The sequence below is a fragment of the Dreissena polymorpha genome, chromosome 13, assembly GCF_020536995.1.
Source record: "Dreissena polymorpha isolate Duluth1 chromosome 13, UMN_Dpol_1.0, whole genome shotgun sequence".
Lineage (NCBI taxonomy): Eukaryota > Metazoa > Mollusca > Bivalvia > Myida > Dreissenidae > Dreissena > Dreissena polymorpha.
The window spans coordinates 56021287-56040121 of NC_068367.1; the positions used below are offsets into that span (position 1 = coordinate 56021287).

Consider the following 18835-nt stretch of genomic DNA (forward strand, 5'->3'; position numbering starts at 1 on the left):
GACACGTGCAATACTTATTGCCTCCCACTCTATTTGGGAATAATTATTGACAATACATGTACCATAAAAACAAAAGAAACATCAAAATAAATAAATACAACGACAATACACAACAAACTGAATTACATGTATATTAAAACTAACCACACCTAAAAACTTTTTTTTTCTAAACTTTCACATTTTGACTATAACATACTCTAGGAAATACACCTCACTCTATGGCACTAAATCAAGAGCAATAGGCAAAATCAATGATAACACCAGACCAAATTATAGCCCTCTTCAACCAAATCGATCCTTCACGTAGCTGGAAATCTTAGAAATTTTGCAGTTTCAATCAAGCAGAGTTCCAAGTTTGGCTACAAATGATCTGTGCATGTGATAGGGTGAGGCCTAGTAATGATCTGTCTCTGCTGTGTATACTGACAAACACAAACAGTTCCCTAATTTGTTATAAATAGTATTAACATTGTTTGTTTTCCTTTTAATGCACATGTATTTTATAAGTCATCTTATTTATGTCCTAACTATAAAACTATACATGTGTAATTTCAGTGGAAGATTTTTGGTTTAAAAACACATTTGCAATCCTTTACTGCATATAGTATACAACATATAAATGGCTCAGTGCACATCCATACAAAAAAAAATAACCCTTTGCATGCTGGGAAATTTGTCGTCTGCTAAAATATTGTCTGCTGAATTTCTAAAATTAGCATTTTCTTCGATTTTTTTTCAAAGAATACTATCAGAATAGCAAACAGTTTGGATCCAGATGAGACGCCACGTTCTGTGGCGTCTCATCTGGATCCAAACTGTTTGCAAAGGCCTTTAAAATTCAGCTCCAGCGCTTTAAGGGTTAATGCATTTATAAGTTTAAAGCAAGTGCTGCAAGCAATTCACTGCTATTGTTCGTGTATAGTTTCATTAAAATAAAAGGTGTACAATTTTTCTAAGAATGACACCTTTATAAAGAGACATGCAAAATATTAATGATACAGGGTGGAATGCAAATTCCCCACAATGAGGAACAAGACACCTGAGCCATTCAAATTTCATATAAATAATTATGAATACATACACTCCCAGGTTTGATAGACCAGGAAGTAACAATAGAACAGGATTTAAAATGTCACAGAAATGTGTATTCAATTATACATCTACAGATGGCAAATCCATTTTTGTTAAACTACATACACTTAATATCATAGTAATACTAAAATTGAATAAATAAAATTGTAGAAATGTTGCAAAAACAAAGTTATTTTAAATTGGTGTTGTTTTTTAAAGCACTTTAATGTATAAGTGTTAAAGAGAATGTCTTTCTTTAAGTTAGTAAATTTATTGTTGATTCTTTAAAGACTATAACATATTTTTACAGAAAGTCCTCTATATGGCTATAATGAAAATTATGTTACATGTATGTTTTAAAGCAATAATAAGCACAAACATATATGACATTTTATATATCTGCCATCAACATAGCTAAGTTCAACACCACAGAGTTAAGTTACAAAATACAAATTTAACTCAATAATACAATTTAAATTTGGAGAGTTTAAGAACATGTCAGCAATACAAATCAGTTTGCAATAGTACTAAACATATAAAAACCATGAATATCCCACATCAATTGATTGGAGAAAATATATTGCCAGATAAGATTTACCCATTGCATGCAATATATCATGGACAAAGTGATCTTATTGTTATGTCGAGCAGAAAGTAAATGTCACACTCTCCCTCAATCGGATCAATAGACAGCATGGAATCTTGAGTTGTTTCAGAACATCTTGGATGTAGAGAAAAGTCTGACATCAAGGTGTTTAATAAAAAAAATGCTCAAAAAGAGATATTGAAAAAAGTATCATTTTGTATGCAAGAGTGCTTTGTAGCATTCTAACACATCTACAAAATATTGTTTGAATTAATATGTATTTATTTTTTAATGAAAATAAGTAATATTTATTTTTGAGTTTTTGCGCAAACAAGTACTGTTTTAAGTCTCTATAGATAGAATTGTGGAATACATAGATGTGATTCTTTATGCATGGAATGCTTTGGACAAAAAGGTTACAACCTAAGGCCTACTTAATTTACGTTCCATATTATGATGACATTGCCTACTTTAGCAACTGACTGTGTTAGCATTCACATCTCAAGAAAAAAACCTCACATCAGCCTATTCAACACTAAAAATGTAAAGACATATATAGTTAAATAGGACCAGTTGAGATTTAGGGATATATTTTTAGCCAATTAGTGAAAGAATTTTAGTTATCCTACTAGCCTTGTTGTGGGAAAACTGGGCTTAATGCATGTGCTTAAAGTGTTGTCCCCTTATTAGCCTTAGCACTTTCCGTCTAAAATTGATTTTTGTTTCAAAGAGACTTCCTTAACCCTTTGCATGCTGGGAAATTTGTCGTCTGCTAAAATGTTGTCTGCTGAATTTCTAAAATTAGCATTTTCTTCGATTTTTTCAAAGAATACTATAAGAATAGCAAACAGTTTGGATCCTGATGAGACGCCACGTTCTGTGGCGTCTCATCTGGATCCAAACTGTTTGCAAAGGCCATTTACATTTGGTTCCAGTGCTAAACAGGTTAATAAGAACAATTTCATACAAGCCAGACAACATCTTCATAAAGTACCTTGATAGTTTCAATCTTACCACCAGTGCAGAATTTATGCCGATGGCCAGTGAAGAACAGATATTAGGATGTCTTGTGTGATCGAAATGAACAATGTATTTTCAAGCGAATATAAATGAAGTATTCAGAATCAATACTAAATTAATATTGTGTGTCATTACAGTACTTTAGTAATACCTTAACTTAGAAATGTTGCCTGGTAAGGTTATTGCCATGTACGTGTGTACCATTGAATTTACCGTGCGATTGCTTGCACGCTTCAACTGAACAACAAACTGTCGCAGGAAGATATTCATATTTGTTTGCATTTTGCAAGCTGTAAGGCATCGAGGTACAAACATAATTGTGTGTTATTATATAATTCCAGTTAATTAATATTTCAACTTAAAATGTTTAGACTATTGTCACGTGTGCTGATTAACTTATTCCTTTGTTGCGGTGCATTAAAATTAAATTCTGTTTGCCAGGGCTTGGATGGGCAAGCGTATTTATTTATAAACAAATATATGCATATTTAATCATAAACTTATCTGTCTCAAACCTTGCCTTATTGCATACAATCATTGAAACGTACACATTTTTACATCTCAATGTCACTGAAATACACTGTGATAATACATGAAAAACAAAGCAACACTAAAAAACTGGAAATATGAAGGCATTCTTTCGAAAAACTATCACTCTACCATTTCAAACAGTGTTTTCAAAATATAATCACGATAATATAAAAAATAACTCAGGAGATGAAAATGATAAAACTAAATTTATGATCATTTCTCATGCTTTCCCAACAACAATTCCTTACCTTTGCTTTTGTTGGTGGCTGGGATTTACCAAATAATGATTTTTTTATCAACAACCGCACGACTCTATCAAATCAAAGTTTTTAATAGCATAAATCATGTTAGTAATATTATGATTTGATAATTTTGTGTAGGTTGCAAGAAAAACATTTCCCAAATAACCTTATTTGAACCATAATAACAGAAATCTAACACTAACGATCATAATTATGCCCCTTCAGATTGGTCAATTGGAAAAAAGTAAAAATATGTTGAAAAAATGATATATTTTGGCAATATTTAATGGCAAATTAATAGTCATTGCTCTAAACATGTATTTGCAAGTCTTAGAATATGACATTGGTCACATTGCCAATAGTTTTTTAAATTGTAAGTTTAAAGATAATGTCAGTGCCATTATTCCTTATTCCACCGTTCCCCTTTCAGCATCATCTTTACTGATGTATTCACCAACCCATTCATAGACTTAAGAATAAAGAATAGACGTGGAACCACGAAAACTATGTTCAGCTCTTAAATATATAGAGATCTACAATCTTTTTTTCTTTTGTGACTAATGAGCATTTTCTAATTGAAGAATTGTGCAACTAAAGGTATTAAATTTCATATTGTATTTAACTGTTTTACACAATTAGAACAAACCCGTTTCAAGGATATCCTTTTATTTAATACTTAAGTCTAATTAACAATACAGACCCAGAACCTCTTGTTTTCCTCGATCTTTCCATACTAAAGCACTAGGCCCAATCCCTACAGCAAAAGTTCTCAACCTTAAACTTAGTCTTGATATAAAACGGCCAATTATTTCTTGTTAAAACCATTTGAGATTTTGGTTGAAGTTTGAGATTAAAATAAAGAACAAACTTATGCATTTGTGCGTTGTGTGGGCCTGGCTGATGCTGGCTACTCACTGATAAGTAAACTTGAGTTACATGTAGATTGATTTAATGTTTAAGATTATGAACATTTGCAGTTGTGGGTCCAGACTAATGGTAAGCACTAAGGTCTTATTTCAGTTGGTTTCATTGCTAAAATTAAGACCAAAAATTCCAAGAATGTTCTTAAGACAAAGAATCTCAAGAATGGTTATAAGACAAAGAATCTCAAGAATGGTTATAAGACAAAGAATCTAAAGAATGGTAAAAAGAGAAATAATCTTAAGAATGGTCACAAGAGAAAGAATCTAAAGACTGAATAATGAATGGTCATATGACAAATAATCTAAAGAATGGTCATAAGACAAAGATCTAAAAAATGGGCATAAGACAAAGAATCTAAAGAATGGTCATAGGATTAAGAATCTAAAGAATGTTCATAAAACAAATAATCTAAAGAATGGTCATAAGACAAATAATCTAAAGAATGTTCATAAGACAAAGAATCTTAAGAATTTTCATAAGACAAAGAATCTAAAGAATGTTCATAGGACAAAGAATCTAAAGAATGTTCATAAGACAAAGAATCTAAAGAATGGTCATAAGACAAAGAATCTAAAGATAGTTCATAAGACAAAGAATCTAAAGAATGGTCATAAGACAAAGAATCTAAAGAATGGTCATAAGATAAAGAATCTAAAGAATGGTCATAAGATAAAGAATCTCAAGAATGGTCATAAGACAAAGAATCTCAAGAATGGTCATACGACAAATAATCTTAAGAATGGTCATAAGATAAAGAACCTCAAGAATGGTCATAAGACAAATAATCTAAAGAATGGTCATACTACACAGAATCTAAAGGATGGTCATAAGAAAAAGAATCGAAAGAATGTTCATAAGACAAAGAATCTAAAGAATGTTCATAAGACAAAGAATCTAAAGAATGTTCATAAGACAAAGAATCTAAAGAATGTTCATAAGACAAATAATCTAAAGAATGTTCATAAGACAAAGAATCTAAAGAATGTTCATAAGACAAAGAATCTAAAGAACGGTCATAAGACAAAGAATCTAAAGAATGGTAATAAGACAAAGAATCTAAAGAATAGTCATATGACAAAGAATCTAAAGAATGGTCATAAGAAAAAATATATCTAAAGAATGGTCATAAGACAAAGAATCCAAAGAATGGTCATAACACAAAGAATCTAAAGAATGGTCATAACACAAAGAATCTAAAGAATGGTCATAAGACAAAGAAACTAAATCTGATCAAAGTTTCACAGTGTGTTCTTACCGTGAATTCTAATCCAAGTTTCCCAGCTAGCCATTCTTTGACCCCTGCCAAGTCAGTACCTGCTTTGATGAGACCCAATTTTCCTCGACGCTTGATAAGTTGGTCTGGCTTCACCACAAGATTCTGCAAAAGACATTACAAAACTTGTACATGATGATGTTCTGTAAAAAAAACAAGAGATTGCCAAGCAATATGGTCCCCTACCGGTGAAACTCCACCATTGTCAGTAAAAAAAAAGTTATTTTGTTTATATTTGATGCCATATGATAGCAACCAGAATTTTAGACGTAGGAACAAAATTAAATGGCGTGCATAATCTCCATATTGCCATCTATCCATGTTTCAAGTTTCATGAAAAAATATTAAGAACTTTTAAAGTTATCGCAGGATCCAGAAAAGTGTGACGGACTGACTGACAGACAGACAGACTGACAGACGGAGTGCAAACCATAAGTACCCTCCGGTTTCACCGGTAGGAGACAATAATCATTTCAAGGTTAAAATTAATTATTTTTTAAACAATAAATATTCAAATCATTTGTTCTGATGTCATTTTAACTAACAAAAACAATGTATGAACTACTCTTGTCTTTGTTGATTTCATTATAGCTAAATGATGGCAAGATATATTTTCTAAAAAAAATAGACATTAACTGTTTTTAGTTCTTACCTCAGTCTCAAGCCATGGGTTATCAATAACTAGCTGGTTCCAATTCACATCATCAGTGACGATCGCAAACTTATTTTTAATGGATGACCCTTCAAGGAATTTGTTGAGTAACTCTTTGCCCTTTGCTTCATAAATAGCCTTTGCAGACATATTCTATATTATGGCTTTAGAACTCTGGAAAATATTGAATAGGTATAAGAGGGAATTGAGTTTTTCAACTACATCAACACCTAAGCAGTGTTATTTTTCACCATTTTGGAGTCCCTTAGGATTTGGAAAATTTGCAGTGTTTTGACTAAACTTGATAAATTATTGTTGTTGTTGTTGTGCTAAAAAATGCTTCAAAATTGAGAATACAATTGTTTTCAGCATTATATTTACTAAGTTTGAACTTTTATGGATGGGAGTTGAACAAAATGTTGAGATCTTTGTTAACCTTTCATTTGGGAATGTTTAGCTCCCATTAGGGAAAAATATATACTTTTATCAATTGGGAATGGAGCCGATTACTGAACACGATTTAGAATGAAAAAAACAAACTGCTAAGTAAGTATAACTGTAGCCATGCAATGAATGTAAATAACTACAATAAGAGAATTTTGATGATTAGGTATAGGTTTTAGCAGACTAGTTTTAGTCATAGAAAGTATCATCAATATTTTTTTATTGTAACGAGCGCACAAAAATCCAACAAAATTTGAGATAATTGTTTACGTATTGTTACTGTTAATTCTATTATATTGAATGTTATTTTAAAACTCAAAACAATTCCACTCATGAAAAACAATATGGACTGTCTGACAAAGACAACAACAATCAAATTGATCTACTTTTGATTTTCAGTATTTGTTACTAGGTAAACAATAATGAAATTATGATTTATTGCTGAATTTATAATTATGTACCCTATCCCGCAAATTATTGGATTAAAAAATTTACAATCACATATAGGCATGTGTAAGAAAAGATTTATGCACTGCCTGAGCATGCACAATGAAAATATTGTGCCATACCAGAAACAAGAGACACCATGCCCCCTATTGTGCCGCTTTGAAATAAAATTTCAATATATCATTTGGCAGGTTTAGAAATAATCTCTCTTTTAAAGCTTATTACTTCCCTTGGATTGTATTTTTTTACTTTTGACCTTGAAGGATGACCTTGACCTTTCACCACTCAAAATGTGCAGCTCCATGAGATACACATGCATGCCAAATATCAAGTTGCTATCTCAATATTGCAAAAGTTATGGCCAATGTTAAAGTTTTCGGACGGACTGATGCCACCCTATCGTGGTAATAAAAAAGGGTGTGATCGATGGATTGGCATGACTTATTGTAGCTCTCTGATTAGTGAAGAGCTATTATTTTATCATCCAATGACCGCATAGAAATGAGTTAATCAAACAAGTAACAGAATTATTTAAATAATGCAAACAATGCAACAATTAACCTTTTAAATATTTATTCAATTCCCATTAAATCCATGTCAATTTTATTTATTTAAAGCGTGTTTAAGCATGCAAAATAAAGTTCCATAAACACCTGCAATAACATCCACTACTTGCAAGGCGACCTCATATGGTGACTTCACACAGAACAAGAGCTGTCAGAGGACAGTGCGCTTGACTATTCGAGTGCTTGACAGTATAACGTAAGCCATCATGGAGCTGAGGGGGGGTGGGGTATAATGTGGGTGTGTGGTCATTTAATAGATGATCTTTCAAAAATAAGGAAAACAATTTTTCTTATTTTTTTGGGGGGGGGGGGGATTCTGGGGTGGGGCATGGGGGATGGTTTGGGTGAAGAGCATTGTGGTAAAGAGCTATGCGACTTTAGTTATGCCTTTTATTGGTCTTAAAATGGACTATTAAAGCCGTTGCCAGAAGTCTACATTAAACTCGGAAATAAGGAAAGCAACAAATGGAAAATTAATGAACAGCAAGTTTTTATTTCATTAAAGCATTTAAAAAAAAACATATAGCATTACATACATCATCAAATTTATTGTACATACAGTTGTACACAAAAAAATGAGAAGAAGATGCACCATGTACGACATTTTCTAAAAAAAATATATTTTTAAAATGTTAAAGTTTTCGGACGGACTGATGCCACCCTACCATGGGCATAAAAAAGGGTATGATCGATGGATTGGCATGACTTATTGTGGCCCTCTGATTAGTGAAGAGCTATTATTTTATCATCCAATGACCGCATAGAAATGAGTTAATCAAACAAGTAACAGAATTATTTAAATAATGCAAACAATGCAACAATTAACCTTTTAAATATTTATTCAATTCCCATTAAATCCATGTCAATTTTATTTATTTAAAGCGTGTTTAAGCATGCAAAATAAAGTTCCATAAACACCTGCAATAACATCCACTACTTGCAAGGCGACCTCATATGGTGACTTCACACAGAACAAGAGCTGTCAGAGGACAGCGCGCTTGACTATTCGAGTGCTTGACAGTATAACGTAAGCCATCATGGAAAGGGGGGGTGGGGTATTATGTGGGTGTGTGGTCATTTAATAGATGATCTTTCAAAAATAAGGAAAACAATTTTTCTTTATTTTTTTTGGGGGGGGGGGGGGGATTCTGGGGTGGGGCATGGGGGATGGTTTGGGTGGAGAGCATTGTGGTAAAGAGCTATGCGACTTTATAAGTTATGCCTTTTATTGGTCTTAAAATGGACTTTTAAAGCCGTTGCCAGAAGTCTACATTAAACTCGGAAATAAGGAAAGCAACAAATGGAAAATGAATGAACAGCAAGTTTTTATTTCATTAAAGCATTTAAAAAAAAACATATAGCATTATATACATCATCAAATTTATTGTACATACAGTTGTACACAAAAAAATGAGAAGAAGATGCACCATGTACGACATTTTCTAACAAAAATATTTTTAAAAATAAAATTATTTGCCTACCTACCTACCCTAATTTTTTAGGCCATGTCAGTGGAAACAAACATATTTTTTGGTTTAGGCATAATGGGAATGGGAACGCTAACGCCGATGTGAGTAGGATAGCTCCACTATATATATTTCATATATAATAGTCAAGCCAAAAAGGAGAGGACTCATTTGCAATAGGCATAACAGTGCTCCAGCTAGGCCTAAATCGAAGGGCGCCACGCCCTGCCTTCCCGAACCTCCGCCCTGCCCCCCCCCACCCCGAACCCCCGCCCTGCCCCCCCTCCCCCCCCCCTCGAAAAAAAAAAAAATTTTTTTTTTTTTTTTTTTTTTTACATATGATAATTCATAAATCTCTTATTTCATTGTTATTATTTTAATCCTCATTGTAGACATTATATTTGAATGGTTTAATAATAATGGGAATAATACAATTATTTATGACATATAAATTAACATGCAATAGGAAGCATTCCAGAAACACCCGCGCGCTCGAACGTGCCCTTTTCACAAAATACTGCGCGTCGAAAGTGCCCATTTGACAAAATACTGCGCGTCGAAAGTGCCCTTTTGACAAACAAGCCCCCCTGCCCTTTTCAAATCCTAGCTGGAGCACTGCATAAGGCCAACTTAACTTAAAAATTTGATTCACTGAACATATTTTATAAACACTTAGACAGTAAATAAACTTTTTTATAAATTATATTTGCCATTTAACAAGTGTCTGTTCTATTGGTCATTCTTCTTTTGAGAAACATGGGCACATACAAGTGCTGGGGAATTTCATAAACACAAACTTTTTTCCATCATTATAAAGTACTGGAAAACGGATCTTTTCATATTGAGTATTTTGTTTCATTAACATTACTATGCTTGAAAATAAGTACAAACACAGCCAAAATGAGGAAAAAACAGGTATATATTGATTAAAGTCATTTCAAAATCTTTCTTAAAGTAAAATAATCCAAATGTGTTTTATTCCTCATATTGGTTGTGCTTGTTCTTATTCTCAAGCATTGTAATGCTAACGAAACAAAATACTCAGAGCACATGTCATTAAGAGAGCATCATTCTTAATGTTAACAAAATAACAGTCGATTGGTGTATAATGGATAGCTAAGGACTTCGAATCTCATTTCAACATAAACACCATGCATTCAGTCATTAAACCATTAAACCTAGATAGACACATGTCTTTCCTATTGAAACATGCCAGCGGTTTTAAATTTCCGAAAAAAAATATTTGTTTACAGCGCGAATTTCACGGTACACTGATTCAGCCATTACCGGATTGCTTAGGTCTTTATCAGATTACATGTGTATCGTGTTATTTCTTGAAATTTGACACAGCATTTGTAAAAAATAATTGCAATATATGTAAATTTCCAGAAAGGAAATTCATTTCTGCGTTTAATAAGACCAAATTCATGGAAATCGCTGCACAATTGATGAAGTAATTGCTGTTCAAAGCGATGCACCCTAGATTTGATTGCGGAAAATATGTTTTCAGAGAAATCAATTTTTTGTTATAATTTGAATATTTTTCATTAAAAATGATGTTTTTACTTATTAATATCATAGCCACACGCTTACCACATGTGTATTGGACAACTTCAATTGGGTTTATATTTATTTTGAGACTATCCACACATTCCTGAATATGGGTCACCACATGTCCATTATTCACCAAATCCCGAGTTGCAGCTTTCATGCTTATTTTATATGCATACATGCCATACGTCCCGATCTCGGCGGGACAGTCCCGCTTTTGGGCCCTTTGTCCCGCCGTCCCGATATGAGACGATTTGTCCCGACATTCGTAAAAAACGATGTAAGGTCTATAGGTTCCCAATAAAATTACCTATTCAAGCTCTGTTTCGCTAACACTTACCCCCGCCAATCCCTTTATTGCCCCCAATTAACAATCCGATTCTACTTATCGTGTGTACCAGTGTTGTTTATGACACCTTATCAGCGATTTATCGGCTAATTATTGATTTCATCAGGCATTCACACCAATGTGGTCTTCAAGATAGTGTTCGCTTATTGCTATCAATAGTTGTATTATAATGAAATAAATGTTGAAAATGTGTTTATTTTTGTATTTGTTTGAAACGGTTTACAAAACAATTGTTTTGTAAAATTAACTCTACGTCATTAATGAGTCTTTTACATTCAATGTTTAGTTCATAAATAGCGGGATAATCCGAATGTGCAATATACCAAAATCGCAACAAACAGCCCAATAAGTGATACCCATCCTGTCTAGTGTAATTGGGTGTAATTGTAATAAAAACAATGAGGTTGTATGCATGACAGTTTGACCCTACTCCAATTAAGATAAAAAACACGAGGTGCTATGCATGACAGTTTGACCCTACTCCAATTAAGCCGCGACAATTGACAAGTAACAAACTGCGCATGGATACATGCTTAAACAAACATCGCAACAAACAGTAAAAGTGGTACCCATCTTGTCTTGTGTTATTGTAATAAAAACGTGTTGTTATTCATGACAGTTTGTCACTACCCCAATACAGCGCCTGACAATTCACAATTCAGTTTAATCTGTGTATATTATTAACATTAGAGAAAAATAATTCGAGTAAAGCATCCATAGACTTCTTTTGTCCTTTTGTTTTTGTTGGTGTAAAAACGGTTGAGGCGTTGTTGAGAGTTAAAATGAACACAAAGACGGTTTGCTTCCACCAAAAACCTACCTCGGAAATGTGTACGGCCGCGCATTCCGTGTGTAACTGATGTAACTGTTCGGTAGATAGTTTACTGTAACCCGTACTTTCAGTGTACTGGATAGCCTCCCCTGCGTTAATGTTTGCCATTGAAAGTAATATAATGAGTATTGTTGTCGTAATGTTCTATATTTTGTACTCTAAAAAGATGAATATTATCCTCGTTGTTTGCTATTGTATTATTTTATAAAACTGTTAATGTTATGTTTTAGATTCCATGCTTCATATCAGATGTTTTATGTCTTGAATAAAAGTATCAAGAGTATTTGTTAGTACTATACTGCCTACAGTAAAGGTGGTATGATAAATCGTTTCAAGTGTCCCGTTTTTCGGTCAAATGTCCAGACAATTTTTTACGGAATGTCCCGCTTTGGACCTACAAAATTATGGCATGTATGTTTATATGGTACGCATCAATTTGGTTTCTGAGCATTCTTACTTTTGTAAAGGACACATAATACTAAAATATTACATCAATGAACATTATGTTTACCAAACAAAATCTGCAAAATTCAAGAAACCATTGGTCTGCCCTTTTCCTGTCGTCACAAAAACGGTGCGTACATAACGTGACCTTGTTTTGCTTTCGAAAAAAGAAACAGTTGTAAATATTGACACCAGCGATTTTCCTCCTTCTTTATAAAGTACCGGTAAACGGCACTTTCCCAATGACGAAAAAAATACAAATTTCCCAATTGCTGTCCTTAAATTCTCAATTAAAGTTAAAAAAAAAAAAAAAAAAAAAAAAAAAATTTTTTTTTTTTTTTTTTTTAAAGCAACATTTAGTTAGTTTCCCTTTGCAGCTCTATAGCTTGAACCTAGGTTTATATAATATTGACAGCTTGAAAACACTTGTTTATCAATTTGAAAGTATTTGGGAGCAAAAAATCAAATACACCAATTTCCCAATTTGAGGTTTTCACGACTCGATTTTTCCCAATTTTGAGGTTTTCACGACTCGATTTTTCCCAATTGGACCGGTACAGGTACTTTTCCCAATTGGACAAGGAAAATCGCTGGACACAGATCAACAAAAACATGAATCGACTTAACAATGATAGGCTATTTGTATTCAATTATTAAAAAACTATAAATCTTAGCATAAATAAAAGTATTTTGCAAAAAACGTTTAGGCTATCCGTTACTCACTAAAATCCGCTATACACCAATCGACTGTATCGAAACAACCGCTCAAGACGAGTGCACCATTTTGCATACACAAATAATAAATTAGCAATAAGTATCTAATAATTATAAGCTTTACATGATTAAAAAAAAATATGACAAAAAGAAGAAAATTCTACCAATTGTTTCTTATTTAACAAAATATATCAATGTTTGTGTCTTATCAAAAAAGCCGACGAAATAGAGGCAAGTGAAAAATCAATATGAGTGTTACCCCACCCACTACTCTGAGTCTGTCACGAATGTAAACAAAACTGACCCGCTATTTTATCAGCTTAATTAACATTAACTAAAACTGAATGACAACATATTACTTAATTACTAACATAATAAGTAAGTTTATAAGAAATAACATTTTGAGATAAATCTCATGAATACTACCTTAATAAGTAGTAATCCTCTCTCATACAGATTCACTAATATCGTACGATTTGACATGCAAATTCATGCGTGGCTTGAATGATGACCCTTGACCCCAGTATTGAATATTTACCGCCCTCTTTTGTACACATTTTACCGTCCTCTTTCGTATACATAGGGGGGATTGTCGACATCACTTATATTTGGTTACAGCTGTCATTCTTGCTCTGTGCAATTGAACTGCCTGTTTCTTCGTCTGTACGGAGATTTTGTAACATTTAGATCTTTGATATATGAGTTTCAGAATGAGATTTCGGGAGGAAAACACAAAATGTGTTCTGCTGAGAGTTATTTATCCATGGAAAGAGATGTCCACCATTTTACATTATCCATCCAGCTTTCCTTCTGACTGTCTCGACGTCGACCCCCCCCCCCCCCCTCCCCACACACACATCTAGCGTGCTCTAGAGAACAATCTTGCACAGATGGTCTTGCCTGGTGATGTGTCCAAAAAAGCCAGCTTTCGTCGTTTGACGGTCGTCAGTAGAACAAGTAATGAGGTCATGTTCCGGACGTACTCGTTGGTCTTGTGCTCCTTATAGGAGATGCGGAGCAGTCTACGGAGACATTTATGTTCAAATGCATGTATCCTGCGTTCTGTGTCCGCGTAAAGCGTCCGGATCTCGCAGCCGTATAGTAGGATGGCGACTACGAGGGTCTTGTAGAGCCTGCACTTGGTGGGGGAAACTGATGGAACTGTTTGTCCACAACTTGTTCAGTCTGGCCACGGACTCTAGATTACACGGATATGAAACGGGACCGTTACGCCAAATATCTTGTTGTGTCTAAGTCACGTGACCGTGTCGTATCTGTCGATCTTTTATCGAAGCGCCGATGTTATACATTTGATGTACCCACTCACGTATTTTGTTTAATTATAGTTTCATTTCTAGGCCGATTTTGACATATTATATATCATTAGAAAGCTTACGTAATGTAGTTTTCAGATATATAAATATATATTAAGTTTTTCTTCTGATTTTGGCAGCTCGGCGAGTTATAACTTTAACTTTTGCAAATATCATACCGTTTTGGAGTTTTAGAATCTAGATTTACGGTTGACATGTTCGTACTTTATACCGATTTGTAGCGTTTATATTTGGAGTTCAGTTTTAAAAATAACATCTTGCTTAGGAGAATAGAATTCTGTATATGATAGAAAAAAAATTGGTTTAAAAATGAAAGCAAGTAAGGAATGAAGGCGGAAATAAGTAGCGCGCGGTCCTAACGAACCGAACTGATGGCGATTATGCTTTTGTTTAGATACCGGCCATTGAATTTCCTTTGCCACGATTATTATATTTTTTATGGAATATATTGAAATATTTTGTTCTAGAGACATATCCATAAAGCTAAGTATTAATGAAGCTTAATAAATTTACGATTTCAGCTCTTGATTATAACACAGAAAGGGTGTTAATTTTATGATGAAACAGCGTATACAAATGTATAGCGGACCCTCTTGATATTTTTCGGCTTTGCATACTTCAAATATAATGGGTGTCAAAACATTCATCGTTTGTTGTTTATTATCAAAAAGGTAATTATGTATAATTATATGAAAGGTTATTAACCATAAATTATCAATTAATTAAAATTATTTAAAGATTCTTGAAAATCACGGTCAACTGTCTATGCATGTATATTGAAATATCTTTATAAGTTAACAGAGTTATAAATATATAGAATTCTAAATTAAAACTCTGTATTATTTGTATTTTTCGGAAAGATTATTTAACCCCGTTGTGGTCAAATGAGCATGCTGTTTTTAATTATGTTGTTCCGTACACTACCATACACTCTTTATAGGACTACGAAATGACGGAGTTTTTTTACCGGTACCCGCTAAATACGTTAAATGTTAAGTATTAGATTTTTTAAATGTTTAAAATGTACATGTATAGGTATTAAGCACTTATAATGATTGTGGTTTAGCTGGCTGACATCTATACAGTATTTAGTTTATGGCAATCTGTATGGGCAGATGACTATAAATGTTTTCAATACGCTACATATCTTATAAACGCAAAATTGAGTATTTGGCGTTACATTACTCCAAGAAATGACCACTAATACCACAAGAAGACATGGAGGTATCATAAAAAGTGTAATCTGACCAGACATTGCCACCTGTGGTTAAGGACCAATATACAAGTATAGGTCCCTGCTGTGGCGTATGACACCATAGTGTTATTTAGTATTGGTCGGCACAGTTTCTGATCATAACGAGATAATTGGTTTGTGCTGAACACAGGGGCAATAAAACCACAGATTTATCAATAAACAAGATTATTGAGATATCTTTTTTTGAACACCGCGATAAAAATGCTCAAACCATGGACTCTAGATTACACGGATAAGAAACATGGCAACATTCTCAGAATCATCACTGCTATGTGTAATCACCTAACAATTCGTCTAAAAATAATTTATATATTTGAGTTGAAGACGATGTACTGTTGTTTAAGTCTGAATAAACTATCTGTCTGCCTGTCTAAATCCAAGCCGTCATCGTCCCGGTAAAAAAAATCTGATTTTCAATAGTTGGACATGATGCCCTGATGTCAAAATACGAAATGACCCGCGTAACACGGACCGTGATTTTCAAGAATCTTTAATAAATTGATAATTTAAGGTAAATAACATTTCAAATAATTATACATAATTACCTTGTTGATAATAAACAGCAAACGATGAATGTTTTTGACACCCATTTTATTTCAAGTATGCATGCAAAGCCGAATAATATCGAGAGGGTCCGCTATATACGCTGTTTCATCATAAGTTTTACACCCTTTCTGTGTTATAAACAAGAGCTGAAATCGTTAATTTATTAAGATTCATTTATAATAAGCTTTATTGATATGTTTCGTGAACAAAATACTACAATATATTCCATAAAAAATATAATAAGATGGCAAAAGAAATTCAATGGCCGGTTTCTAATCAAAAGCATAATCGCCAAGACCGTAGCATCAGTTCAGTGCGTTAGGAACGCGCGCTACATTTTCCCGCCTTCATTCCTTAATTACTTTCGTTTTTAAACATTTTTTTCTATCGTATACAGAATTCTATTCTCCTAAGCAAGATGTAATTTTTAAAACTGAACTCCAAATATAAACGCTACAAATTGGTATTAAGTACGAACATGTCAACCGTAAATCTAGATTATAAAACTCCAAAACGGTATGATATTTGCAAAAGTTAAAGTTATAACTCGCCGGGCTGTCGAAATCAGAAGAAAAACTTAATATATATTGATATATCTGTTTACTACGTAACGTAAGCTTTCTAATGATATATAATTTGTCAAAATCGGCCGAGAAATGAAACTATAATTTAACAAAAGACGTGAGTGGGTACATCAAAATGTATAACCTCGGCGCTTCGCTGTACGCTAATCGTAAAAGATCGATAGCCACAACACGTTAAAACGCGCGGTGGTAAAACATAAAATGTGTATTTCTTGTGTTTAACTCGCTATAAATCCATTAATAACAACGGGAATATACTAAAAGTTATATTTTTTTGAAAGAGGAATTAATAAGCAACAAGATAACGTATAAACCAATAAAATCGGATGAATAGTTTTTGCATAAGATTGAATTTACTACAGTAAGGGTCAAATACTCGATTCATCTCCTGTCAATGTACACTCCGTGGTCTGGCTTTCGCTGCGGTCGCCATGGTCATTCTTTTTCAGACCTCAGCGGTACTGGTACCATCCTTGGATATGGTTGCGCCTCAGTACTTGAAGCTGGTCACTTCTTATAGCTTCTCGCCGCTCATGGTGATGTCTGCACTGGTGTTGGTCGTGCTGTTCACCATGATCTTCGACGTTCATAGAGTCTGTTAGTGAGATCTCGAATTTCACTGCTGGTGCCACGTACCCATGAGGCCAATGACATCAGCGAATCTAAAGTTGGAGATGGGTCTTCCACCGATGGAGATAGAGGTGTGGTAGTCATGGGGAGCCTCCTGCATTAACTTCTCAATGAAAAGGTTGAACAGGACGGGAGAGAACAAGCATCCCTGACGGATGCCCACCGATGTCCTGACGGAGTCCCCCTGCTATCCGTTGAGAAGTACTGCACTGTTGGTGTTTCTGTAGAGTTCTTGAATGCCTTACACTATATAGGCCCTCTTCAATGTTGAATCCTCTCAAAACATGCCATAGGCCATCATGCCACACGCGGTCGAAAGCTTCCTTTAAGTCAATGAAGTTGTGGAAGAGCTCACGTTGGTGTTGTTGGTGTTTCTCATTGATGATTCTGCAGTTGAAGATCTGTTCCCCTGTGCACCATCCAGCTCTGAATCCAGCCTGCTCTTCGGCCAGCAGTTCATCGGCTTACTTTTCAATCGATTAAGGATGATGAGTAGCATGGTTTTGCTGGGGTGACTGAATAAACTGATGGTGCGGTAATTCTCGCACAAGTTGAGATTGCCCTTTTTCGGTAGGGGTATGAACAGTGACGGGGTCCACTCATTAGGCAACTTTTTCTCCTGCCAGACCTTTTAGCATAGTGCCGCCAATGCTGCAGTCGTTGCCTCTCCTCCGTGCTTAATCAGCCCGGAAGGGCCGTTGTCCAATTCCGGAGATTTTCGTGCCTGAAGACTACGCACGGTCTCCTCCACATCTGCCCTAAGTATGGGCGGACTTTCCTCGTCCGCTTCTGGTATGGGATCATTATGAAGGAGACTGGATTCCGGTTGAAGCAGACAGTTATAGAAGTCACTGAAGTATTGACTCCATCTGTTTAGGACTACGGCACTCTCAGTAAGGAGATTCCCGTCAGCGTCTGATATATCACTGGCCTTTTGCTGACGTGCCTTCGTGATGGTGATGAAGGCCTTCTTACTGCTGCCTGCGGTCGTCTCTTTGTCGATGATGATTGGCCTCTTTCATCTTCTTCCTCACCTCCCTGTTCGCTTTCTGGTAAATTGGCATACAGTCCAGGCTTGTTCTCATGCCCTAGCTAACTTCTTTTGTCACACAGGTCCATGATTTCGGTCGACAACCATCGTATACACGTACAACTCTCTGTAAACTTTCAATACATTCGATAAACGTATTTAAGGAGTAGTAAACATATCCATTTACGTGTACAATTACCAAATATAATTTAAATGTAAATAAAACAAAATAGTGATTAGCAGTAAAGTTTATAACCGGTTTCAAAATGGACTCATATCAAACATATGTTCGCAAACTGTTTTTTGTAGACTTGAAATATCTTTTGCCGGGAATTTTTAAGTTA

The 18835-nt window shown here is 34.4% G+C and overlaps 1 pseudogene; it reads right to left on the bottom strand.

Moving 5' to 3' along the window:
- Positions 1-13641, bottom strand: part of LOC127854685 (ATP-citrate synthase-like) — a 37100-nt pseudogene extending 23459 nt beyond the window's left edge.
- Positions 13642-18835: the final 5194 nt, after the last annotated feature.